This window comes from Podarcis gaigeae (genome assembly GCF_964106915.1).
Source record: "Podarcis gaigeae genome assembly, chromosome: 4".
NCBI lineage: Eukaryota > Metazoa > Chordata > Lepidosauria > Squamata > Lacertidae > Podarcis > Podarcis gaigeae.
The window spans coordinates 81,707,177-81,731,927 of record NC_139677.1 but is presented as its reverse complement, the minus strand read 5'-3'; the positions used below and the strand labels follow the sequence as shown (position 1 = coordinate 81,731,927).

General features: G+C 46.6%; 1 long non-coding RNA gene across 1 annotated transcript in view; it reads left to right on the top strand.

Moving 5' to 3' along the window:
• Positions 1-24,751, top strand: part of LOC310843965 — a 350,168-nt gene that overhangs the window by 283,421 nt on the left and 41,996 nt on the right. The window lies entirely within an intron of this gene.

The following is a 24,751-nucleotide window of genomic DNA, read 5'->3' as shown; positions in this document are numbered from 1 at the left end:
AAAGAGCGCCTCCCAAGAATAAAAATAAATGCTGCGCCTCTCTTTGATGTGAGGTCTTGGAAAGGGCCTAAGAAGTTGGCAACGCTGAGAAGTGCCTTCCAAAGGAAGAAAACAGAAGATCTGTGCTGGCCAAAACAGAGAGAGGTTTCCAGGCCCAGTTACGCAGATTTCAGCCTCATCTAAAGGCAGAAAGTTAAAAGCCTAGGAAGTGGGGACGTTAGGCTGGGAAACAGATTGGCCAGACTCTCTCCATAGGTTCGAAACTACTCCCCCCCCCCTTTTAAGTGTTCCCTTAACGTTTTAAAGCCCGTTTACTCATTAATAACCAATTGCCAGGCTAATCCCGGATAAGGAGGCGGCAGGCACAAAACGCCAACGCCGCGTACGACCCCAAAAGAGAATTCAGAATGTCAAGGGATTATCTTAATTTCTTTAGGGTTTTGCCGATTCCCTTATCAAGGTGCGGACCTGAACACATTTAGGAAAGTCCCGGGTTACACTCACGGAAGAAACACACACACATTGAGGCTCCTTACAGACTACACGTTTTTATTTATTTCATTTTATTTGTTGCTTAAAAGTTACCGAGGGCTGGTCCTATATATTTTTCCTGGTACAAAACTATTGAGATTATATTTGACCAGTCCGTTCCATAGGCTTCCCGCCTCTCTGAACCTGCCCATTACTGAGGATCGTGAAAAGAGTGGCTTTTATTTATATATATATATTAAAGCATCCGAATCCAAGGCAAATTTTTAAAGAAGATCAATTGAGTCTCCAGCCAGCTAGATCAAATGGACGAAAAGAAAGAGGCAGAGAATCGATGTTCTTGGGGCGAAAAGGTAGGAGAGTCAATTGCTAGTCAATTTCATACCATTTAAAACCCAAAGCTTTTTACTTTTAAACTAGGCTGATCTGACTGTATATATTTCAGTCCCATTCTATGGAGAGATGGATCTGTTGTTGCTGCTGCTGCTGTTTTACAGAAGTCCCGAAGAATATAATTCTAACAAAGGACCGTCTGTCAATATACAATGAAACCCGAGCAGAAACTGACCTTCTCAAGACACCGGAGAAGGAAAAAGACGAACTTTAAGTCCATCAATTTGCACACACGAAGGGGGGGGGGATGAAGAACGGAGGGTGGTACTTTCAATCTTCCCAATAAGAGAGAAAAATGTGGGTCACTGCGACTCTGGCCTGATTTATTTTGTTAACCCCATGAACTGATCCGGTTTCGGGCAGCTTCTAAGCCCGATCCAGATCGCAGAGCCTCTGCGGTGAAGATAGGACCAGGCCACTTTGATATGAGCATTCTGCCGCGCGTCGCGGCGCAGACACAAGTCGCCCTTTGAAGATGCGGCAGGCGGCCCCCGCTTCCCCCGGCTCCCCCTCTAAATCCCAGCAGATTCACTCATTGTTTTTATGCTTTAACTTTTCACCTTGAGCCGGGGACAATGCAGGGAGGCGCAGAGTATATTTGCATCCCTTTAATACACACAGCAGCCAAATCTTTTGCTCAAACTGCCGGCGGTGGTGGAAACTTTCCTCCGTTCCCATCGCGGGCCGGCGGACAGGAGCGCCAGCCCCTTCGTCTCCTCCTCGACCCCGGCTAGAACAATCGTCTGCGGGGAACCAGCCGCAGCTGAGATCGCGGAGGTGAAGTCGCCTTAGGGGCAGGGAGGCGGCGAAAGCTGTGCAAAGGGCAGAATCCGGCCAAACCAAAGAAGAAGGGGAAAAAAGGAGGTGTTGTATGCATGCTTGCTTAGAAGTGGGCCTCACTGTAACTACAGGATCGCGCTGTTCTTGCGCCGCCACCTTTCGTTGGCTCTCAGCCTCCGAAGCGTATGTCACAAAATAAACCTAATGCATCTCGATCCTATATGATGCGTGTGTTTATTGGGAATTCCCACGGTGATAATTGACGCCCGGGTACATAGGATAGCAGCCTTGCAGCGCAACCTCACGCGTGTTTGCTCGGAAATAAGTTTGCGCACTCAGCTAATTCCCAGGTAGCGAGGTAAAGGATTCCGGCAAATAATCAAGTATCCGCAGTAATAAGTAGACATAGGATCGCGCGGTCAGTCTGGTAAGGTTTTGTATAGATACAGATGCACTCACATATTACACACACAAACATACACAATTACTATTGCTATTTATTAAACTTGCGTACCGCCCTTCCTCTGTAGATCTCATTTCAGCGGGGGGAATACAAGATAAAAGCACAAAATACATAATTAAAACAAGAACAAAACAAACCAGTAACACCCTCCCACCCCACCCCCCACACCATTAAGTTTAGTGGGAAAATGGGATTAACACTGGTGGCACATCCAGACAAAGTTAATCCAAATTAAAGCCTTGAGCCTCTGTGTATGCTTCGAATCGACATTATTTATTAGCAGTAGTAACGCAGCGCCATCGACCCAGATTCATTCACGTTTAAGTCGCACCTCAATGGGCAGAGATGAGCCCAGATATGCCTCCTCGGAAATAAGGAGAATATTTCTGAGTGGGGAGCCACGTGCTTCAGAATCGCAACATTTCTTATTGATCGTTTGTAGTTCTTATAATAGCAGTTTTATTGTGTGTGTTTTTCATGGCGTAGTGAACTGCTCTGAGCTCCGTGCTCCGGCAGAAAGGCAGCTGCTGAAACCTTTAAATCATAAATAAATAATATTGCACGAATAATTTGGAGGTGCAGGGCCACACGCACGCCTTTCGCTTCTCCCCGAAAACCAAGTAGGTGCATGATATACATGCGCACGAAGTGCTGTAACCCGCCTTGGGGCTTTGTGACTAAGGACAGAATTGTAAGTTTCAGAAATGAAATAAAAGAAACAAACGAATATTGAATGAAGATAATAGAAGGCCACAGTCTCCTCTCCTTATTCTTCCTTGAAAGCCAGCAATGTGCAGGGCCGTGTTTGTAGCTTAAGACCCCCCAGCCAAACCATTAAGATTTTTAAAGCTATATTTTAAAAAACTGTGTATGCTCATACTGTATACAGCTACCCATCATTATAGCTGCCTATCTACACGCGCTGCGCTATCACGCGATCAACTTTGCTAACCTCTCAACTGTCTCTCTTTCCTCTGATTCATCAAATGCAGCTAACAAGCTGAAACAAATGCTCAGTTCAATTTCAAAACAAACAAACAAACGAATATTGAATGAAGATAATAGAAGGCCACAGTCTCCTCTCCTTATTCTAGATCACCTCCATTGATTTTTTGCAGAGCTGCTGCGGAATAAATGAATGGAGAGTTGCAAATAGATTTCCTGAATGAAGAGCGCAAACAAGACATTTAATTCATTGGAGGGATCAAGAGCTGCGAATAAGTGGCCCGATATTCTCATGACGGCAGCTAGAACCTCCGAGGAACTCTGGATTTGAATTTCCATTTGTAAAGCGATTTGCTACTTGACGCTCCTCACTTAGGTCTCGGCCCCTGTTTATCTGCCTGAGGTACAGAGAAAAGTCCATCTTGCTTGGCAGAAGGTCCCAGGTTCGTTCTCCGAGGTCTCCAGGTACGGCTGCAAAGGATTTCATGCCGAAACCTTGGAGAGCTGCTGCCAGTTGATGTGGGCAATTCTGGGCTAAATGGACCCATTGTCTGACTTTTAGGGTATAAGGCAAATTCTCTTGTTCCTCGAAGGGATTGCAGCAGCTGGGATGAACTAACACGATTTCAGGGAAGGAAAGTCCAATCCACATTTATTTATTGCATATCATAGAATTGTAGAGTTGGAAGGGACCCCGAGGGTCACTGAGTCCGACCTCCTGCAATGCAGAAATCTTAGCTAAAGTGTACATGACAGATGGCCACCCAATCTCTGCTTAAAAACCTCCAAGGAAGGACAGTCCACAACCTCCCAAGGGAGACCGCTCCACTGTCGAGCAGCTCTTACTGTCAGAAAGTTCTTCCTGGTGTCTATATCCTACCTTTCTCTCCAGGGAGCTCAAGGCGGTGTGCAGCGTTCTCCCCATTTTATTCTCACAACAACCCTGTGAGGTAGGTTGGGCTGAGAGATGGTGACTGAGCCAAGGTCACTCGCTGTGCGTCCTGGCCCAGTGGGGATTTGAATTCTAACCACTGCTCTGCACTGGCTTTCTGCAATCTCCTCTTATTCCCATCCATAAGAGGAGTCGAGTGTTAAGCAGAGATGAGAGACAGGGATTCTGCTTAATAATGGAAATCATGTCGCTGAGCACACCTTGACAGGAGCATCTACACGATGCATGTCTACCAAGTGAAGCTGGTTTATCTTGCATGGCTTCTCTATAAGAAAAATTTACTATTTGCAAAGACACGGAAGGCATATCAAACACTGCCTCTGAAAACGGGTTTAATAAGCATTTGCCTCTTTCTGGGGGAATTCTTGTCCTGTGTGGCCAGGGGTGTGTTGACAGAGCGCGTTCAGCACAGCTCAGAAAACTACATTTCCCAGGGTTCATGGAGCAGAGGAGCGACTACAACAGCTAAAACAGGTCTAACAACAGAGATGGGGAATTTGTTTTTGTTTTTTAAAATATTTTTATTAGGCATTTAGACAAAACATATTAGCTTACAACGTATCATCCTTAATTCCCCCCTCTTTCCCCCCTAAAACAACCCGCCACCGCCCCCGACTTCCCTCAGTTCCAATCTCTGGTTTCTTTGTAGATGCCATTCTTTGCATGTTACAACATTGTATAAATCCTTAATTTATCTGACTAGTTATTATCAAAAAAGAGCTTGTGAGTGTTTATTCAAAGCCTGCCAGGGAGTCCAGTTCACGTTGTTGCTTCTTTAAATACTTCGTAAAAGGTTCCCATTCATCTTTAAAGTCACAGTTATCCTTGACCTGTAATTTATGTGTCAATTTTGCCAGTTCTGCATAGTCCATCAGTTTCTCTTGCCATTGTTCTTTAGTCAGGGGTTTTTTGGGGGTGGGGTGGGGAATTTGTGGCTCTCCCAAGGTTGTTGGACTGCATTCCCTATGAACCCTGACTATTAGCCACACTGACGATGGCTGATGGGAGTTGGAGTCCAACAACCTCTGGAGGGCCACGGGTTCTCTAGCCCTGTGGTACAGAATTATAGAATCTCAGTTGGAAGGGGCCACAAAGACAATCTAGTCCAACCCCCTGCAATGCAGGGTTCTTTTGCCCAATGTGAGGCTCGAACCCATGACCCAGAGATTAAGAGACTTACATTCTTCCGACTGAGCTATCCCAGCATACATATATAAAATGCATATAAGCCAGCAGTGGAAAGATGAGTTCTCGGAGTCCTCAGCTACATGTTCTTAACCACAGGAACTTGCATGGTGCACCGAAACCACTGCTTGGAGGAGCACGCCGTAACCTTGATGGAAACGCACTGAGAGTCTGAGTATGGAAAACCAAAAGGCAAAGTTCATTACAGGAAACACAAGTTAGGCAGAAAAGACCCTGATTCTAGCCAGGGTGGAGATGCAAAATTAATGCATGTGGAAAGTGGGGCAGGGGAGAAGAGATGGAACTGCCAGCTTCTAAATCTTTTTAATGCAGTATTAGTTTGATCTGTAGCAATAAGCAGGAAATAGCTTTACAATCAAAGAGTTGCAAGGAACCTCCAAAGGTCATCCAGCTCAACCCCTCCCACCGATGTAGGAAATTCATTACTATAAGCATCCAGCCTCTACTTAAGAGCCTTCAGAAGGAGAGTCCACCATTATCTGAGCTAACTTTTTCTACCGTGGAACAGCTTCAACGGTCTGGAAGTTCTTCCTGAAGTTTAGTCTAAATTCTTTCCTTTGTAATTTGAACCCTTTGGTTTGGGTCCTACTCTCTGGCGCAACAGAAAAACAAATGTGCTCCTTCATCTCTGCGCAGCCCTTCAAATATTTGAAGTTGGCTATCGTATCGTCTTTTAATCCTCTCTTCTTCTCCAAGCCAAACATAACCCAGCTTCTTCAACCTTTCATCATAGGACTTGGTCTATGGGACCAGATTATTTGAAAGACCGCCTGCCTCAGCAGGAACCTGCCTCAGCCTTGAGGTACATCTCAGGGGCCTTGCATGTGGGCTGCCATCCTGATCTATCATTGAGATCCAGTGTAGTGCAGTGGTTAGAGTGCTGATCTAGGGCCTGGGGGACCAGAGTTCAAATCCCCACTCAGCCATGAAATTCACTAGATGATCTAGGGCCAGTTGCTCTCTCTCAGTCTAATCAACCTCACAGGGTTGTTGTAAGGATAACATGGGGTGGGGGAGAAGTATGAAGGGCACATAGAAGGAAAGACGAGCTACACATGTAATAAATAAATAAGAAAATAAATATATTAGATTGGCAGGAATCAGAGAGCCAGGGCCTTTTCTATAGTGGCCCCGTGCTGGTGGGATTCCCTCCTGGAAACATTGGCTTCATTTACAAACTGCTTTTTATTATGTGGTGTTGTTTTAACTGCTAGTGTTTCAGTGTCTTCATCTTCCGGATTGTGGGATCCGATGAATTATGGTTTCCATGTGGCAAGGTTCGATCCTGAAAGGCACCCTCCTTCACTGTTTTTGCAGGACTGGAAGGTATCCTTGAACTCTGGCTATGCTTCTTGTTTGCCTGGACGGGAGGACAGAGAGGTGTGTGTGGAAACTAGCCTGCTGTACAAAGGTGAAAACATTTACAACCATCGCTCTGCCCACTTTCTCCTTCGACTCCACCCACCCCTGGCATGTGGCTCTTGGAAGGTTACCCAGGAGGAGATGCAGAAAAGCTTGCCTGCTCCCCGGCTGGTCACTGTGACAAACAGAATGCTGCACTACCCAACCTTAGATCTCAAACCAGCAAAGCAATCATACTTCTTGTGCTTAGGACTGGTGCCCTCAGGGCAGGACTTGGGGGCAGGAGTAAAGGGCCCCACTCAAGAGGATGAGCAGCCTCCCACAAGAATATTAAGAGGGCTCCCCAAACACACACAGTAGGATTGAGACCCAGTGTGGTGCAATGGTTAGCATGTTGGACTAGGACCTAGGAGAGCAGGGTTCAAATCCCCACACACCCATGAAGCTCACTGGGTGACCTTGGGCCAGTCACCATCTTTTAGCCTAACCTACCTCACAGGCTTGTTGAGGAGGAAATGGGGAAGAGGAGAACTATGTAAGCCACGTAAGAGATATTTGGAAAATAAAGGTGGTACAGTGGTACCTTGGTTTACAACCACAATCTGTTCCAGAGGTCTGGTTGTAAGCCAAGGTGTGCTTTTGCCAATGGGGCCTCCCCCCCCCCCATTGGTTGTAATCTAAAAAAAGGGACACACACTCCCCGGTTTGAAACGGTTGTATTCCAAAACGGTTGTAATCCAAAGCAGTTGCAAACCAATTTACCACTGTATATAAATTAAAGAAAGAAAGAAAACAAGGATTGACTGGCTACCAGTTGAAGACATTTGCATTATCACCTGTAAGAGGACGCCCGGCCCCGCACAAGAATATTAATAAAGGCCCCCAAATGCAGCAGGATTGAGAGCAAGTGTGGTCCAGTTGTTGGACTAGGAGCTGGGAGACCAGGGTTCAACGCTCCACTCGGCCATGAAGCTCACTGGGCAACCTTGTGGCCAGTCACTCCCCCTCAGCCTAACCTAGTCGCAGGGTTGTTGGGCCGATTAAATGAAGATCTAAATATAAATGCAATAAGCAGTAAGTGTAATGTAAGATTAACGGCATCGCTGGTTCTTAATATTAGATCCACGGAGTTCTTATCTGCCCTAGCCCAAGTCGTGCCTGGAAAAGACATGGCGCCACCATAAATCAGTCAACCCCCAACTTTACTCGCGAGGAATTCCCGTTGCTTTCAGCTCAGGGAGTTTATAGCGTAAATTCTTGGCCCTTGGGAGAAGGAAGAAGTTAGCATGCCTAGGATCTGGCTGTAGCTAAAGTCCGTGGAAGAAATCATCTCACTTTTTTTAAAAACTGCGATAACAGGACTTGATCCTCTGGAATTAGCCAGCCTAGACAGAAAAAAAAATTACAGGAAGGCCCCCGTTTCTCAGCAAAAGCGCCGAGTTATTTTTCCTTGCTGAAAGTGGGAGGGGGGCTTTAGAGCTTTCTTTTAAAGTCCCCCCAATCAACACTTGCCCCCCTCGCCCCCTCTGCCAGGACTAAAGGCTTACAGCACACCCACGAAAGCCGTGTCATGTAATCGGCTCTGCCGATAAGCGCGAACAAAGCAGATCTATTGGTATGTGTGCATTGGATGAAGCAGCAATAAACTGAAAACAAGGCCATTAAACTGACAGAGATCGGGACGCAGCGTATTGAAAGGGGACAACTGCATGCACGCTTTAGAGCAGCTGCACGTGGGGGTCTCCATTCACTTGTATTTAATAATGCTGCTGCTGCTGACGTCACCATCCTCCTTGTGAATCAAAGATAACTTGGGGGAGAGAAAGAGAGAGAATCCTGTGACTGAAGGAGGGGAGAGAAGATTCGCTGTGGACAATCTGGCGTTCAGTCTCTTGCGCGCGTCTAAAACAGAGGGGTTGTTTTCCGACTATGTTTGCACGGGCCTGGTCTGCACGAGGCTCAAACACTGAAACACACACAGTCAAAACCTCTGTCCTAGTATAAAAGCGGAAACAATGAAATGCACTCTGTTCGTGCTCAGTGATACTTTGCTCTTTCTGTGCATACAGATTCCGCCGTTCGCTGAGTTCTGGTTTATCATCTCAGCCCGAATGTGACCCGACGGTCGTCCGCATCCGAGCCGTTTACACGGAATTAGTAGGATGATCAGAAAGCGAAGTGAAAACCACCTTTACCTTCAGGTACAGTATGTAACTTCGGGAAATGGGTGTAAGGAGGAGGGTTTGCTTCGCTCAACCTTTGGAGTGTTTTCTCATTGGTTTCTGCAGGAGCTGGTGACTTCACCTTAGGCCTGGAAACCTGCCTACTCACACTTACCTCAACGGGGCTTTACTTCTAAGGAGGCGTGTAAAGGAACGCACTCTAAGACTACAAGGATAAGCAAATCTCACTCAAATCAAAGTAGTTCCCTCGCCCCAATACATGTTTAGCAGCGTCTACAGTGGTACCTCGGGTTAAGTACTTAATTCGTTCTGGAGGTCCGTTCTTAACCTGAAACTGTTCTTAACCTGAGGTACCACTTTAGCTAATGGGGCCTCCCGCTGCTGCCGCGCCGCCGGAGCACGATTTCTGTTCTCATCCTGAAGCAAAGTTCTTAACCCGAGGTAATATTTCTGGGTTAGCGGAGTCTGTAACCTGAAGCGTATGTAACCTGAAGCATCTGTAACCCAAGGTACCACTGTATTAATTCCATCATCAACAGGCGCTAACTTCCTGCGAACGACTCTGGAACTCCCTTCCACTGGATACTTGTTTGGACGCGGAAGCGTTAAAAGCCCAGATAGGCAAATGGCAAAGAAATGGATGTAGTTCATTCTTCGCCAACCTGGTGCTCTCTAGACTTTTTTTGTTACATGCAGGGAATGTTATCCAAACACATCCGGAGGGGCGAAGGCTGGTGTGCTTTCTAAATTTATATCTGGCTTCTTTACTGCCTTCGTCTAAATCAAGAAAGAGAGGAAGAGCTTTGGTAGAAAACAGTCTGGTTCTGTGCGTGCTTACTCCGGAGCAAAGCCCATTTGAGGGTTAAGTAATGCTAGGTGCGCGCCTGCAGACTTCGGATATACAATGTCACAAGTATACACATCTATCTGCTGAGAATAAATTCCACTGTACTTGGTGAGACTGAGTAAAATGGGCATAGGATTGCTCCGTAAATCTCTCAGAGGAGCTGTCCAGCTTCCGAATAAACAAGCAGAGGATCGAGCTGCGCGCTTGTTTAGGATTGGGCGCCAAACCTATGAGGATTTCGGTTCTGCGCTTCTGTTGACATTCATGGACTGCCTGGCAAATGTTATTTGTGTAGATCGCTGCTGTCGTCGCCACATTTTGTTAACCCTGCTTCTCCACAAAAATTGCGCCCGGTGCGTAAAAATCGAAGGACAACAGCACCGATGAAAGGCACAACGCAGATCAAGGCGCAAATAAACGTCAGCATTTCAATAAAAATGTCAGCATTTGTATACTCGGGCTGAGTGGATTATACTGGGGGAGCGAGTGGAAACACACGCACGCAAGTACCTTTAGAGTCAGGATTCGGTGTGTGTTTGTTGTTTAGTCGTTTAGTCGTGTCCGACTCTTCCTGACCCCACGGACCAGAGCACGCCAGGCACTCCTGTCTTCCACTGGCTCTCGCAGTTTGGTCAAACTCATGCTGGGAGCTTCGAGAACACTGTCCAACCATCTCGTCCTCTGTCGTCCCCTTCTCCTTGTGCCCTCCATCTTTCCCAACATCAGGGTCTTTTCCAGCGAGTCTTCTCTTCTCATGAGGTGGCCAAAGTACTGGAGCCTCAGCTTCACGATCTGTCCTTCCAGAGAGCACTCAGGCCTGATTTCCTTAAGAATGGATAGGTTTGATCTTCTTGCAGTCCATGGGACTCTCAAGTCTCCTCCAGCACCGTAATTCAAAAGCATGTGTGTGTTTAGGTGTGTGTTACTAGGATTGCACCATCTTGATTTTGTTTCTAGTACCCTAACAGCTATAAACAAGTCTCAGGGGGTTTGGTACATAGGTGCCAACCATAGCTGTCAACGTTTCCCCTTTTTAAAGGGAAATTCCCTTATTCCGAATAGGATTCATCGCAAGGAAAGGGAAAAGTTGACAGCTATGGTGCCAACGCCTAGGGGCCGAGGGGTCTTCAGTCCCCCAATAAAATATTTGAGGGGTCCGTTCGTCCCCCCAGTTGATGGACATTGCCATTCAAATAGTGTCCGCGCACCACGTCATGTGATCGATCATTAGATTGTAAAGTTGGAAGGGACCTCAAGGGCCATCTAGTCCAACCCCCTGCACTGGACTCAAACCCACAACCCTGAGATAAAAAGTCTCATGCTCTACCAACTTGCCCCCCTTCCCAATATTTTATTCAGGTTGGCCTCGCTGCTTTGTTGTATACTTTTCGTTGTTCCCAGGGTTGTTGTTGGTTGTTGGGTTTCGTTTCGGTTTTAATCCAGGGAACGCTTTGTTCACAGCGCTACACGTATATCTGGGCCCTCCCTGCCTTTGCAGATGGCGAGAGGACCTTTGGAGCTGCTCAACGCCTGCCGTTGCCTGGGAGCTACTTGGAATTAAAGAGATATATTCCTCCAGGTAGAAGGACAGAGATCCAGTGCCGCAGAGAGAATGTTGATCCAAAATAACGATGATCCACAAGGGGGGTGTGTGTCTGTTACTATGCGCGCGCTATATATTAGGACTCCCAAGCCAGGTGCAATTGTTCCCCCCCCACACACACACACATACACAAAAAAAGGAAATTAGAGTTGCTGTACCACAGGAAAAGGGTACCACAGGAAAAGAGGAAGGGATTGTTTGTTTACATATTTATGAAATGCTTTTATCCAGCCTTGTTTTCCAGGGACGTCAGGACAGCAGGAATGGTTTCAACACACACGGTCACATCATATATTTAAAGCACATGGCTTCCCTCAAAATATACTGGGAACTGTAGTTTACCGACAGAGCTGCCTCCTCAAATATTTTATGGGGGTGGGCTAGGCAAAGACCCCTCGTCCCCTAGGGGTTGGCTCCTATGCCCATAATATATATCTGCAAGTGAGCTGGAAGAAGAGGAGTCATGATCTGGTGCCTATCCAATGGTACAAAGGGAAGCACTTTTAAATCTCTTCGATCACGCGGGAAGAGCTAGGCTTGCGTACTCAGAAGTAAGCCACACTGCTTTCAATGGGGCTTATTCCTAAGTAAGCAGATAGCGGGTTGCAGGTTAATAGCTCAGTCCTGGCCATGTATTGTGAGAAGTAAATCCTATAGACTTCCTTGCAGACACCTCGGGCCTGTCAATGTCTACTCAGAAGTAAATCCAATAGAATTCAGTGGGGTTTACTCCTGGGTAAGTGTTGTCTCTCCCGTCAAAATCAAAGGCGCGTTGTTATTATTATTTATTGAATTTCTATACAGCCCTATACCCGGAGGTCTCAGGGCGGTTCTATTGGCTAGACCGTAGCTTTTACGTCGTCCTTTGACTTTCTTCTTCTGTTCTCGGTTCGTAGTAGCCAAATCAAATACAACGTAGAACAACCTCCACGGAATATTCAGAATATTAGAGGAATACCTAGTCAAGTCGCATTTAACTGAACTGTTTCAGTCTCCAAACAATTGTGGCACTACGATTCAATTATCCTCGTTTTATCTGGGGCTGGCTTCGCTTTCCGGCGAAATTGTAGTACAGTACTAGGGTTTAAGACTAAAGATTACACATTTGTCTCCAAAGGTACCAAAATCGCCTGAAGAAGTCGTCAAGCGTCGCTTTAAATCAATTGTGGAAAGTGAGATTTTTTGCGCTGGGAATAAGATTAACACGGTAGAGGTCAGATCCGTTCCGGAGAGTACCGTAAATTTTGCAAATGCCTTGACCCCGAAGGCTAGTAGCTCTCGCAGTTTCTCGGATGGCTGACTTTCCTGTCTGCTGTGAAGCTGTTAAATGAGGGAAATCTATTCCCTGAGAAGACCTTTCAGGCAGACGCGATCCAAAAGCCTGAAGTCCAATGTTTTTGAATTTTTAGCTGCCTCTCCCTCATCCAGCGCTGGCTGCCAACCGGCCAAAATCGCCTCCTCGAATCCTGTTGATCTCCGCAGGATTCTCGATCCGGCCGAAGGCTGAACTTGCCATCTGTCGTGGATCCTTTAGCTGAGATTCTTGCATTGCAGGGGGTTGCTCTAGACCCTTCCCAGTGGCGTAGCGTGGGGGGTGCAGGGGGGCCGGCAGCAGCGGGCGCAACATCTGGGGGTTAGGGTTAGGGGGCGCAAATCCACGGGTTAGGGGGCGCAAATCCACGGGTTAGGGGGTGCAAATTACTTGCCTTGCCCCGGGTGCTGACAACCCACGCTACGCCACTGACCCTTCCAACTCTACAGTTGGATGATTCTGTGCCACGGAAACCGTTAAGGCTTTACGAGTACACATTTCCTTACTTATTTAAAGCTTTTATAAACCTGCCACCGTTAGGAAATATTGTGACCCCGTGCAAAGGGAAATATAAACAAAATTCGATATGCAAAGTTAAAACAGGCCAAAAGAATAAAATAAAAACCCTCCTTTAAATGCGCGCCCTTCGCCAACATAGTTGGGCCTGTGTAGAGGTACAACATGGATCCGAGTCGTCTGTTTCTTTGCCTGGATTTTGCGTTTTTATCTGCTCTAGTTGGTCGCGGCGAAGCTAGCATGCACGCAAGAAACTTATACCAGGAGGGCAGCTAATATCTGGCTCCTTCCAGATGTTGTGTACTGCAATATCCCAGCCAGTGACACCAATGGCAAAGGTGATGGCCATTGTAACCCAAAACGTCTGGAGCGCACCCCACATTGGCTACCGACGTTTCTACACATTATGTTGCGTTTATGGCACAGGATCGCCCCTCCCTTTCTGCTGAGCACAGGGGTATTTTTATTGTTGAAATGTACACCCCGCTTTTCAATACCAGTTAGCCTTGGGAGAGGAAATATTGCTTATTTATCAAACAGCAGCACAGCGCAACAGCTGAGTACAAGGATAAATCTCTCCAGGAATCAAACTTGCACTTAAAAAAAAAGTAAAATAAAACAAAGCGTTTAACATGAATTCCCCCCCATTTCACTTTCGTACGTTTCTCTCCGCCCCCACCCTCCAAATAAACTGGGGCATCGCATCTGGCAAGGAAAGGTGAAGCTGTTTGGGTTTTTCTTGCCAGAGAAGCGCTGGGCTTGGTGTGGTGGATTGAACAAGTATGATTACCGGTAATTCCGCAAAGGACAGAGAAGCCATTCTACTGTGAAGTGTCTGTGTTATCGGGGTTATATTCGATAAGGTTGGGGTATGCGCCTGTTTCACTTGGTTTCTGGTGGGATTTGTGGCGAGTGAGGGGAAGAGCACGACCCTCTAGGATTATTCTGCGGCTGCTGGAGGTCTTTCCTACGTCCCGAAAGGTTGAGCTTTCAAACGGCACTTGCGCAGGATCCAGCCTCCCGAGGCAAATCTCTCCGTACAGCTTTTTACGCAGCCCGATCCAAGCAAGTTTCCTCGGGAGTAAGCGCTACTAAAGACAAATTGTGTTCAATAAACCAGCATGGCTTTACCGGGAGCTTTTGCTGGCTGAAATTCTGTTCTCGAAATTCCCTTGAATTTCGAAATCCCCATATAGCCTTCCTCAAACTTAAATCATCCTCGGTCATCCTCGGTAGAGGCTGTGTGCTTGCTTGCATTTATATTCCTGCCTCTTTCGCCAAGGAATTCAAGCTGGCACACATGGTTTCCCCTTCTCATTTAATCCCCACAAACAGCTCTGTGAGGTAGGTTAGGCTGAGAGGCAGTGACTCACTGGTCCAAAGTCACCCCGTGAGCTTCATGACCCAGTGGGGATTTGAACCCTCACCTCCCAGGACCTAGTCCTCCACTCTAACCACTGTGCCATACAGGCTGGTTGCAGTCCCTGCAATGAAGACATCTGGGGACACGAGGCTGGAGAAGGCGCAGTCAGTGGGGTGGGAGGTATGGAGTAGAGAGGCGCCTTCTTCATTCCAAAGCAGGCAGCTACCTAGGTACCAAAGGTCTGGACAAAGCAAGGGTGTCACAGAACTCTTCTTCAGGCTTTGCCGCAAGAACAGCTCTGTGTAACTCCCAGCAGCACATGAGAAAGTGCTACCTGAGAGCTGTTTTAGGCGCCCTGCAAATAGAAGGTCAATTAAACTGGGGAATCTGAATTTCTAGAGCTATTTACTGGAACTTCATGGCTACTAATATTAGGCAGGTGCCTTTGCCTCATTGTTTTCGGCAACAGCTAAAAACATTTTTGGTTCGGCAAATGTATTACATGCAATTTTATTACGTTTATCTGTTGTTTATATTTTAATGCATTTTAAGTCCATTTGTTTTTAACATTTATCCGTACGTTTGCTAAATATTTTATATTTTCTCATAGAAACTTCCTAGTTTCCCCCATATAAATCTTGTCAAATAAATAACTATTAAAAAAAACAAAACCCAAAAACTTGCAAATGCCATTGAACCCAGAGAGGTTTACATCTGATGAAATGTGTTTTGGGAACTGTACGAAACCAGTAACTAAATCCCACGTGCAGCCGAATACTATGGAACTTGTAGACCCAATTGACTTCAGCAAGGGTTTACTCTAAAGTAAGTGTGCTCGACATGGCGGCTGTGGAGCCAGATCCTACCCGCACCTGCAGTCTTCCACACATAGGTGCCAACTTCCTGGGGCCCTGGGTGTCCGAGCACCCACAAACACATTCCCCAGGAAGGGGCCGGGCATCCACAAATTTCGGCGCCAGGGGCCATGCCCATGGCCCCGGGCACCCACGGTCAGTCGCGGGGGCAAGCAGGCACTCCTGCTTCCACATATTATAACGAGGCTTGCACACAAGTCTGGCTACGACCCACAATGGCAGGTCGGAGTCTGCAATGCTTCTGAACACCAGTTTCTGGAAACCGCAGGAGGGAAGAAGGCTCCTGTTCTGGCGTCCTGCTCGCGGGTTTCCCCACGGACATCTACTTGACCACTGTGAGAACGGGATATTGGACTAGATCCAGCTGGTTCCTGCTGTATAAATCAATGCGAATAGGGCTTCAGCTGGCGGCTAAGGGCGTGAGCTGCAAGAAGGAAGCTCCCATTTCAACTCTCACCTCCCTCAGGGGATTTAGTAGATGCAAGGCACTCTGACACGCAGCTCCACCCTGCTACGAATTTGTGGGACAGGAGGAATAATGCTGGTCGAACTTGCAGGGCTGTTGCAAGAGGCGAGGCATACCTCTTGGTTTGGGCTCGGTCTCACCCTTGTGTTTCCCTGCCCTTATGGTCTTGATTTATCAGCTACTTTAAAATGAGGCTGCATTTTAACCTTTATTTTAAATTGGGTTTTTCTCCCTCTCTTTTCCCCCTATTATGTTTTTACAGTGGTACTTCGGGTTACACACGCTTCAGGTTACATACTCCGCTAACCCAGAAATAGTGCTTCAGGTTAAGAACTTTGCTTCAGGATAAGAACAGAAATCGGGCTCTGGCGGCACATTAGCTAAGTGGTGCTTCAGGTTAAGAACAGTTTCAGGTTAAGAACAGACCTCCGGAATGAATTAAGTACTTAACCCGAGGTATCACTGTACTGTGATTTTATTGGTGTTAGCCACCCGGAGCCCGGGGCTCTGGCGGGGGTGGTGGGGTATAAATAAAAGTTATTATTATTATGCGGCATGCAGCATGCTCTGAGCCCTTGAAATGGACTTTGCGACCCACTAAATTCCCCCTCTTCCAAATAAGAGACTCTTGCACACACACTCTTATGCCACCCTGGCACTCCACTTTCTGCTTATAGACCTGTTGTCCTCTCACCCAACCCTAGGCAACTTTAGGGGACCAGGGTTCAAATCCCCACTCCGCCATGAAGCTCACTGGGTGACCTTGGGCCAGTCACTCACTGTCAGCCTTGCCTACCTCGCAGGGTTGTTGTGAGCCTGGAATGGAGAGGGAGAGGAACCACGTGGGCCACCTGGAGCCCCTTGGAGGAAAGATCTTCTATAAAGACCATAAATAAAAACAAGCTGAAGATGCCACTTCACTCCTCTGACCTAGTGAATGTCAAAGTCTTTAGTCTAACCTGGGGCTCTTGCTAAATTTTATTCAGCCCCCCACATCAACACGGCTGTATCTCTGGAATTCAAAGTAAGGTCGTGCTTAGGAGGGAGCGGAAGTTATTTGGGGGCAAAATGCATGAACTGAACAGAGCTGTGGATCTTCCTCCCTCCCCACTCTAATTGTGTATCTCCATTGAGGACCAGGCGCTTGCGAACAACAGCAGGAATGTTTATGGCCTTTTGGCTTCCGGAGCCTCCTGGGTTATGGTTGTCGGGACAACATGGGCCTTACCAGTTAATCTAACATGGGGCCAGATCAAGCTTTGCAAATGAACCTAGGCCAATGCAGAGCAGAAACCCAGGAGAGCTGGAGATGATGGGAGCTGCAATATTAATTACACCTGAACACACTTTCGGTAACCACCTTTCTCTTCGCAAAAGCTAAATGGGAGAGAAAGGGAGGAATTGCTCCATTCTGGTTAAATCACCAGCAGAACCACACATTCCTGGGTGGGGGAATCATTTACTCTCTTGCTTGGGCTCTGGTGAGCAATGTCCCAGGGGAGGTTCGCCAGAGTCCTGGCCTGAGCATAAAATGCAATCGGGGTCATCCAGTGAAACTGAATGTTAGGCAGATTCAGAACAGAGAAAAGGCTAAGAATCCCAAGCATGTTCGTATTCCTGTCTCAGCGACGTCTATGCTGGCTTGGTGATATCCACAGAATGGAAGAGATGGCAGGATCCGTAAGGAGGTGCTCTATGGGGAGCTGGCTTCAGGCACCAGGTCCATGGGCAGACCAGCTCTGCTCTACAAAGATGTCTGGAAACAGCTGGAAACTTCAACCCCGCTATGTGGAAATCTCTTACAGATGACTGCAGAGCCTGGAGACAGGCAGACAGGTTGTGCATCCACAGCAGCGGCCAGAGGAGGAATGACCACTGGGAGGAGCACAGAGAGAAGAAACAATCATTTATTTTATTTTATTTTATTTTCAATATTCATAGATTACGTATTTATCCGTCCATATCGCCTCTGATATAAATTATTTATAAAACATGCTCACCGTTTTAAAATTCAGTAAATAAAATCTTGATAGGAAAAGAAAGACAGAGCAGAAAAATAAAATCTAAAAGCAGAATAAAGCCAGCAGCAGATAACAGTATCTGTGTAGTAGATCTGAAGAGTACTTTAAAAAACCCCACGAAGACTGAGAAGCCTGGAGGAACTTTAAGTAAAGCATTCCCAGCATTGAAATCACCATTTTGCAGGTGCCAGGAGAGCCAGGGTGGGGGTTGCATAATCAGAGGGCCAGCACTGAATACACCTTCGCTCTAGTATATGGTTACCAGATTTTTTTCAATGAATCCAAGGACACTTAAAAATATATATATATGTATGCTTTATAATCCGTAATTACAGTGGTACCTCGGGATAAGTACTTCATTCATTCTGGAGGTCTGTTCTTAACCTGAAGCACCACTTTAGCTAATGGGGCCTCCCGCTGCCACCGCACTACTGGAGCACAATTTCTGTTCTCATCCTGAAGCACTATTTCTGGGTTAGCGGATTTTGTAACCTGAAGCGTATGTAACCCGAGGTACCACTGCACATCTATACATCAGCTGTTTTGCTGTCTTGAGAAGTCCTGTGGAGGAAAGAAGCCCGGGGGGTGGATTTGGAAGCAGAGTTTGAGAATATGACTGTGGGATGTTCACAGAATCACAGATTTGGAAAGGACCTCTATGGGGCAACTAGGCCATGCAATGGAGGTATCTCAACTCAAGCAGTCTCAACTTAAAAGAACATAAGGCTTAGAATCATAGAATCATAGAGTTGGAAGAGACCACAAGGGCCATCGAGTCCAACCTCCTGCCAAGCAGGAAACACCATCAGAGCACTCCTGACATATGGTTGTCAAGCCTCTTCTTAAAGACCTCCAAAGAAGGAGACTCCACCACACTCCTTGGCAGCAAATTCCACTGTCGAACAGCTCTTACTGTCAGGAAGTTCTTCCTAATGTTTAGGTGGAATCTTCTTTCTTGTAGTTTGGATCCATTGCTCCGTGTCCGCTTCTCTGGAGCAGCAGAAAACAACCTTTCTCCCTCCTCTATGTGACATCCTTTTATATATTTGAGCATGGCTATCATATCACCCCTTAACCTCCTCTTCTCCAGGCTAAACATGCCCAGCTCCCTTAGCCGTTCCTCATAAGGCATCGTTTCCAGGCCTTTGACCATTTTGGTTGCCCTCCTCTGGACACGTTCCAGTTTGTCAGTGTCCTTCTTGAACTGTGGTGCCCAGAACTGGACACAGTACTCCAGGTGAGGTCTGACCAGTGCAGAATACAGTGGCACTATTACTTCCCTTGATCTAGATGCTATACTCCTATTGATGCAGCCCAGAATTGCATTGGCTTTTTTAGCTGCCGCGTCACACTGTTGGCTCATGTCAAGTTTGTGGTCAACCAAGACTCCTAGATCATTTTCACATGTACTGCTCTCAAGCCTGGTGTCACCCATCTTGTATTTGTGCATCTCATTTTTTTTGCCCAAGTGCAATACTTTACATTTCTCCCTGTTAAAATTCATCTTGTTTATTTTGGCTTCCCTGCTCCATTTTGATTTCTGCAGTTCCCGGTCATTGGGGACATGCTCTCGTTCACGCTTTCTCTCATGCTCAGCTGCCTGGCTCTGCACCAGCTCCGCCACTGTTCCAGTTGGCTGAGGGGATCAAAGTCATCTCACCCCTCCGCACCTTGCCCAGCAGAGAAACTGTACACCTTGCGCCCCTCCTGGACAACTGCGTGCCGCCCACCTGTGACTCCTGAGCCTCCCCTAATCTCCTGCCCCCTTCCTTTTGACAGATTGGGGGAGGCTTGGGAGTCATGGGTGGGCGGTCATTTCCCGGAAGGAGTGCAAGTGCGATTTCACTGCCAGGCAAGGTGCAAAGCCCTTCTTTCGCACTCTTTAACCCCCACCCACCTCTGCCTGTGCAAAAACTATGTTCCCACCCCTCCAGGAGAGCAGGGTGTCACATTTGCCAGGGACATTTAATGAAATCCAGGGACGTTCTGGGGATGGAATTTTTCCGGGGACAGATTGGCAAATCCAGGGACTGTCCCTGGTAACCCTACTCTAGTACAGTGGTACCTCAGGTTACATACACTTCAGGTTACATACGCTTCAGGTTACAGACTCTGCTAACCCAGAAACAGTGCTTCAGGTTAAGAACTTTGCTTCAGGATGAGAACAGAAATCGTACTCCGGTGGCGCAGTGGCAGCAGGAGGCCCCATTAGCTAAAGTGGTGCTTCAGGTTTAGAAAAGTTTCAGGTTAAGTACAAACCTCCGGAACGAATTAAGTACTTAACCTGAGGTACCACTGTAGCCACTTGCCAAAACAGGCCGGAAGCCAGTACAGATGACAAAGTGTGCCTGGTGTTCTACCGCTGCATCAGCCAGTCCCTGCTTGGCTGCCCTATTTTGGGCTAGCTGCAGTTTCCAGATCTTCTTCAAATGTATAGCATTTTTCAGGAATCCCACAGAGCGTGGGTAACTGTTGCAAGGCTATCTGTGTTGAGATAGGATTGTGATTGGCATATCAGCCTAAGCTGATAGAAGGCGCTCTGAGCTACCGAGGCCACCTGTGTGCCTCCAGCACACTACTGGATCCAAGATCTACCCCCCCCCCGCCCCAATTATAAATGTGATCCTTCAGGGAAGGGAAAACTTCTTCAGCCACCTTCCCTTCTGGGTCACCTTCAGGGGGTGGGGGACAACCGTCAGTAGTGGGTGGGGCCTGAGGCAAAGTGTGTGGAACAGCAAATGCCATTTTTAACTTTTGTACAGTAAGTTAGTTTCTATCCGTACTCCTCTCTCGGCTTCATCTTGTCAAAGAAGAAGCATTATGAGAGATCAAGGATGTTTTCCAGGGATGCAAAAACTAACCAGCCAACTGACAAAACCCCAAGGAGGCTGCTAAGGGTTGGTGAGGACATACTAGCCTGCAGAATGTCCCAAGGGCCCAGGAAGGGTACATTTGAGTCCCACTCCTTTAGGGAAAGGGCACCCCACCCTCCAAAACAGGTTGAATATCACTGAGCAGAGCAGACAAACTGCTCACTCGTAATTTCTATGTCTGGTCAGGAGTCTAGTTCAGGGGTCAACAAACATTTTCAGCAGGGGGCGGTCCACTGTCCCTCAGACCTTGTAGGGAGCCGGACTGTAATTTGAAAATAAAAATAAAAATGAATGAATTCCTATGCCCCACAAATAACCCAGAGGTGCATTTTAAATAAAAGGACACATTCTACTCATATAAAAACACGCTGATTCCCGGATCGTCCATGGGCCGGATTGAGAAGGCGATTGGGCCAGATCCAGCCCCCGGGCCTTAGTTTGCCTACCCATGGTCTAGTTCATATATTTATTGAGAACAGCCATTGCCTCACCTGAATTAGAAGGAAAGGAGAGATAGAGCTTTGCATATTGGTGACACCTCACTCTGCACATGCCAGATGACCTCTCCTGTGGATGGTAAAGAACATGTGGATAACACAGAGCCCTCTGGTGCCCCATTGCATAACAGCCAATGGAAAGAGCTGGAATCTCCCAACTTCACCTTATTCACTAATAATCATAACAACAACAACAACAACAACAACAACAACAATTTTATACCCCTGCCCATCTGGCTGGGTTTCCCCAGCCACTCTGGGTGGCTCCCAACAGAATATTAGAAACATGAAAAAAATCAAACATTAAAAACTTCCCTAAACAGGGCTGCCTTCAGATGTCTTCTAAAAGTCAGATAGTTGTTTCTTTCCTTGACATCTGGTGGGAGGGCGTTCCACAGGGCGGACGCCACTACCGAGAGGCCCTCTGTCTGGTTCCCTGTAACCTCACTTCTCACAGTGAGGGAACTGCCACAAGGCCCACGGCGATCGACCTCAGTGTCCGGGCTGAACGATGGGGGTGGAGACGCTCCTTCAGGTATACTGGGCCAAAGGACTAGCCACCCAAGCAGCTGCAGCACTGCTGAGATGTAGTACCTCCAAAAGCAAGCCCAAGCAGCCTATCCAGAAAGATACGAAGGTCCACTTGGAGGTCTAAGAGAAGCAACAGGGCTGCAACTCCCCTGGTTCCTCTCTCAGCAAAGCCCATCCCCAAAGGCCAGCCAAAGCAGTTTCTGCCTGGAAGCAAAACCTGAAGGCTGTCTGGAACAGACCTAGAAAACCGAAGGGTTGCAAGAAGAGCCCTGTGAGATCGGTTCAAAGACCCATTCAGCCCAACCTTCTGTTCTCACACAGTGGCCAACTAAAGGCCTCTGGGAAGCCCCCAAACAGAAACGCTTCATCCGAGAGTGTCTGGAATATAAGGAGGGACATTTCAGCCCAGCAGCACTGTGAGGGAGGGGTGGTAGTCTTTCCCTACCAGGATTCTTGGCTGTCAAAATCGACTCCTTCCTCACAAGCCAGCTTTCCCACCCACTGAAGGAGGAAATATGAAGTCCTGCAGAAGATTCTGGGGGGTACGGACAACAACCCACCTTAAATTTTGCACTGGAGATAAACCCAAGGCTCAATATCTACAATTAGACTTGTCCCTGTTATTTAGCTACTATTTATATACAGCTTTGTGAGAGAGGATGCACTTTCTAGCTTAAGAACTGCACAAAAAACACCTCTCCAGGCAAGCTGAAGATGGCTTCTCCTTTATCGTAGCAAATATTTTTGCCTTCAGGAAGTCTCACTCAGAAGCGCACGGATGAACACGCACACACAAGCGATTGTGAAATCTATGAAGCCTAACCAGGAGAAGAGATAATAAGAGTGACCTATATATGTCTTATTAGAGATGCGGCCAGATCCTTCCTGTTGACAATAGAAATTCCCAATCATACAAGTTCTAATCAAACCAAGAGGAAGAGTGATTGCTATTTTTTTAAGCCTGGTGAGTAATATCCATCAAAGGCTATAGTCCTGATCCTTGTTATCTTGGAGTAAGTCCCATTGAATTCAATGGAACTAATTTTTGAGTAGAAATATTTCAGATGACGTACTTACAATGTAAGTCCATTGTTTTCAGTGGGTCTACTCTGAGCATGACTAATGTTAGATTTCACCCCGTATAGTTTTCAGCCTCAGGAGCAAAATAAAATAAAATTGCATTGAATTAAAAATAGATGCTACTATTGGTGCCCTCAGAGTTTCCTTCTCAAACCCAAACCTATGGACACCTTCACACATGATATACTCACAATCCAAACAAATTGAGTTTCTAAACTCCTCAACTGGTGGGTGGGTGGGGAGTTTGCATCTGAAATAGTTTCCCCTCTGTACCTTGGCCTCCTGACAGGCATACAATTTATGAGTTACACCTTCTTGATCAAATTAGAATCCCTTTTCAATTTCCAGCACTCACAACTATAGCAAAATGTGTTTTCAATTTAATGGAGTTGCAAACAAAGTTATATTGTAAAAACTTAACAACCTTGTGTTAAGAATATAAGTTTGTAGCCCTCAAGTTATTGAATAAAAACACATGAAGTTAGCCTTTGCCTTCTTTTTTTTTTAAAAAAAATAATTTTTTAATGAAAGGTTTTCTTGGTTTACAGAAGTACGTGCCTTGTCTCTTTTTTCAGGTTGTACAGTCTTTCTTACAAATCAGTTACATTTGTTGTGAGACATTAGTGTTGAGTGCAGTATAAGGTTGAGGAAGAAGACGGGGAAGAGGAAAGGTGGGGTGGTGAGGCTTGTATTCTTTTATATAGTGTATGTGTGGGGTTTTGTGTCCACACCAACAGGGTAGATTCTCTTTCTATTTGTTTATTACATTTTCTTGGTAGCGAGAGGTATTGGGGGCAGGGTGTGGTTGGTTGTCTGTGGTTGTCTGCCATGGGGTTTGGTTGCATTTCATGAGGGGGACTTGTTAGGTCAGGTAAACCAGATTGATTTGTATGCTATCGGTAGATTCTTGTTGCTGTCTTGTTGGGCTGTGTATGTGATAAAGGGGAGCCATACTGGGGTCAAGGCAGGCATCAGTTAGCCTTTATCTTCTTGCATGAAATGCAAGATTCTCGGCAAGACTTAAAGTCCTACAGTTGGATATGAAGATGAAATCGCAACAAGGAAATCAGACCACTGGTGTATTTTAAGAACATTTTTGGTCTTTTTAATATCTCAGAATAACTAGGGTTATCCATGCAAGGCAGTCAGACTACCCTTCCTGCTTTTTAAAGGAAAGGTTTTTGTGTTTCTGGCATGCTTTGCTTTTTTTTTTTACGTAATTTATTGGGCACTTTCTGTGCCAACGCCTGCTAAAAACTTTTCCATTCTGCCAAGCCAATGCAGGCAATTAAGAGCGTACCCCCCATGGGTTACTGATCTCTGTCTTTAACTTTTTTGTTTTTAACTTTGTTTTCTTTCTATGGTTTTAATGTATTTTTTGCTGTTATAAGCCGCTTTGATATATTTTTGTGCCAAAGCGGTATATAAATATTTTTATAAGTAAATAAGTAGCAAGACAGAAGAATGACCACAACATGGCCTGGCACACAGAGGAGGGAAGCTGCCTCACTCCCATCTTCCCTGTTCTGCACATTCTAGACATTGGCTTAGATCCTAAGAAAAGTTTACGTCAGGAGATACAGAGAGCAACCGTGTCTCATCCTGCACACTAGTCCACACCAGTCAATGGGACCTCCCCGTTTGCACAGGGAGGATATTGTGAAGGATGCCCTGCTTAGGTATAGGGATGGGGACATTTATTAAGGGAAGGAGGGTATTTGCATCCTAGGCTCCAAGTTACCCTGGCTATTTCATTTTATTTTTTCACCTGCTGATGCCCAGCAATGGCAGCAAGCTCAGGGGAGCTCTCTGGGGCTGCCTTCCCCTCCCTCTCTCCCTTCCTTTCCCACTTCCCTTGGGGGGTTTTGTTTGCAAGTTCTATGTTTGAACCACTCCCTCAATGCCTTTGGTGGCCTAGGAAGAGGAGAAGAAAAGGAGGGAGCTTGTGGGAAGAGCAGCCTGTGGAATTTATGGCTCCCCCTAAGCACAGGCCA